Below are 3271 nucleotides of genomic sequence, written 5' to 3' on the forward strand. Positions count from 1 at the left end.
GGAGGAGAAGGGTCGGAAGAGGTGGATCAGCATCGTTATTAATGGGCACGATTACTTGGCGAAACTCGCGCCTTTGTACGCCAACCAGCCCTGCCGCCACCCCCGACCAACCCATAATACCCGCGCGAGCATTCTTCTTTTACACCTGTACGAGCCCTTCTAACTTATGCATGGGATCCTCCCACAGAAACAATGCACCCTCTCCTCTCTCCCTCCCTCCTTCCTTCCTTCCTACCTCGCCAGCCCTCGTCTCTTTGCCCCTACCCTCGTTTCGTCCCATTATTTCATTTCGCGCGGAAGATGTATCGTATTTGTATGAAAATCCCGAACGGATTGATTTAACAATTAACAATTAGAGATTCGTGTTCGTTTTATACGGTAGAAATTTTTTGGATTATGATATTCGAATTATTTGTTATAGTTATTGTAATATAATGTAATAGAGATAGTTAGGAATCATAATTTATACAAAATCGAATTTTGGATCAAAAATTTTACATGCCACTTCCTTATTGATCATATTCTCCTAATACAAAATCGAAATTTTGGCTAAAAATGACTAAATTTAATATTTCATTTTAATTTCGTGGAAAAATTTAAAAATTTTTTCTCCTGATACGAAATTGAAATTTTGACAAAGAATTGCTAAATTTAAAATTTTTGAAAAAATTTTGTGTGCCACCTCCTCACTAATTATATTCTCCTAATACAAGATCCAATTTTTGATAAAACATTTCTAAAATTTAGAATTTTTGGAAAAGTTTTGCGTGCCATCTTCTATCCAATGATATTCTCCTAATACAAAATCGAAATTTCGGTTAAAAATTTCTAAACTTTAGAATTTGTGGAAAAATTTCACGAGTTACCTTCTCACTAATCATATTCTCCTAATACAAAATCGAAATTTCGATCAAAGATTCCTAAATTTATCTCTTCACTGATTATATTCTCCTAATACAAGATCCAATTTTTGATCAAACATTTTTAAAATTTAGAATTTCTCATACTACCTCTTCATTGATCATATTCTCCTAATACGAAATCAAAATTTCGGTCAAAAATTCCTAAATTTAAAATTTTTGGAAAAATTTAACGTGCCATCTCTTCACTGATTATATTCTCTTAATACAAAATCCAATTTTTGATAAAACATTTCTAAAATTTAGAATTTTTGGAAAAATTTTGCGTGCCACCTCCTCACTGATTATATTTTCCTAATACAAGATCCAATTTTTGATAAAACATTTCTAAAATTTAGAATTTTTGGAAAAATTTCTCATGCCATCTCCTTACTGATCATATTCTCCTGTTACAAAATCCAATTTTCGGTCAAACATTTCTAAAATTTAGAATTTCTCGAAAAATTTGCATCGTTGTGATTCGTACTTCGATAATATTATTTCTAACAAGTTCAAAGTGAATAATTTCGAGATAATCACGTGTATGAAAACTTTTATTATCTTATATATATCTTATAGACGCGCAAAGATAATAAAGTGATAATTCTTTATTTATTCGTGTATAGAATAGAAGCATTAATAACGTTGTACTATCCATAAAATTAGCACGAGCACATAATGATGCATCATCGTCAATTATAGCGAAAAATTGTTCTCCGCTTCTTCGAATCGTACGTAATCAACGGTCTTCGTGGAATCGTCTCGTGGAAATCCGAGCTAATTCGCGTCTTGGAAGTGCGTGACGCGTTAAATATGGTTGCGTGCCACCGCCAATAACGATCCAGATACATCCATCAAATCGACCAATCGACAAAGATTCCTCTTCACTTTCCTCTCTATTCTCGTCGATCGTCGATCACTACAAATTCTACCACCACGAACACAAGAAATTCATAAAATATTCAATTCAATTAAGTCGTAGCACGTAGAAATTATTCTTCATCCAAATTTCGAAAATTTCAAATCGCAAAGAACTCAAATTTCGATTCGTGAGAGGATAGATTTCAAAAGTAATCGAAAATTCTTCGACTTCGATCTCGTTGATCTCTCAAATATTTCCCGAGCTGAAATTTCACTTCGTAAAGAAGCAGACGGATTACAGAAAACTTAATCAAGTCCGTTCTTTTTCACTTCGCAAGAAGATAAAAACGAGATATTTTAAAAGTATCAAGATGTATCAAGCTTCGAACTTCCAAAATTCGATTCCCTCGAGAGGAAAAAAGCGGAATTTAAAAATTGATTCCTCGATCCATCCATCCTCTGGACGATAAAGTGGCTCGAATCGAAATCCTCCCGATTGATTCCCCCGTTTCTCCCCCAACGATCACCTAAATCCCTCAGTTTCACACTCGACGTGAGACACTGACCCCTGCTTGACCCACGTGGACGGGGATTACGTCCATCCACGTTTCAGCCTCGATTCACCGATTTTCCTGCAGGGTTTACAGTTGCTCCTTGACACGGAGTGATCGCCTCGATGCGTCACATTTTTGCCAATCGATCTGGAACAGACTCGATTCCTCCACGCGGACCCCTCCGTCCACTCTTTGCAAGGATTTTCGTTTTGTCGTTGGAAGAATTTTAGACGGTGCAACTTTTCAAATCCGAGTGTATTGCTGGGATAAGGGTGTTTAAGCCCTCGATGTTTCTCTCGGGGGGACGTTATTTTTCTTCAGTTGGACTGTTTTATCTCTCATGTTTTTTTTTTCTTTTTCAGTGCAAGGAGTTAACTTTATTACTTACGAATTTAAATTATCGTAATTTAATCGAAGATTTCTTTTCGGTTCATTCCCTCAATTTTGAAAATGTTCAAAGTAATTTCTACTTAAATTTAATTCGTTCAAAACGTTTTTCTTTCATATTGAAAGATTATTTATATTAAAATAAAATTCAAACCTTCCCTAATCAAATGCAAACTATTTGATCAATATTCATTCTCAAAAAAAATATATAAAAACCTTTGATTTTTCTTAATCAAAAATCTTAATCGAACATCGGCTTGCTTTAAATTCTAAAAAATCGTTTCACGTTTCAGAATTGTCCCCTGCAATCGTGCTATCGATGGAGGAAAGGGGGTGGATCTCGAAGGCAGCTGCGGCGAGCCGCGCAAAGGGAAAAGTGGTGGAGGAGGCAGTTGACTCCTGAGAAAGCAAAGAAGCTTGGAGGGAAGGGGATTACGCGAAATCTCGGCCAGTTTTCCACAAGACTAACGCGTCCACCCTCCAATAACGATTATCCTTATGGCTGTTCCTTTCGATTCCTCGAGATCCCCCGTCCTCCCCACCTCACCTCGTGGCGGCCATTTGCTGGCC

This window comes from Apis dorsata, unplaced genomic scaffold (assembly GCF_000469605.1).
Source record: "Apis dorsata unplaced genomic scaffold, Apis dorsata 1.3 scaffold_144, whole genome shotgun sequence".
Taxonomy (NCBI): Eukaryota; Metazoa; Arthropoda; class Insecta; order Hymenoptera; family Apidae; genus Apis; species Apis dorsata.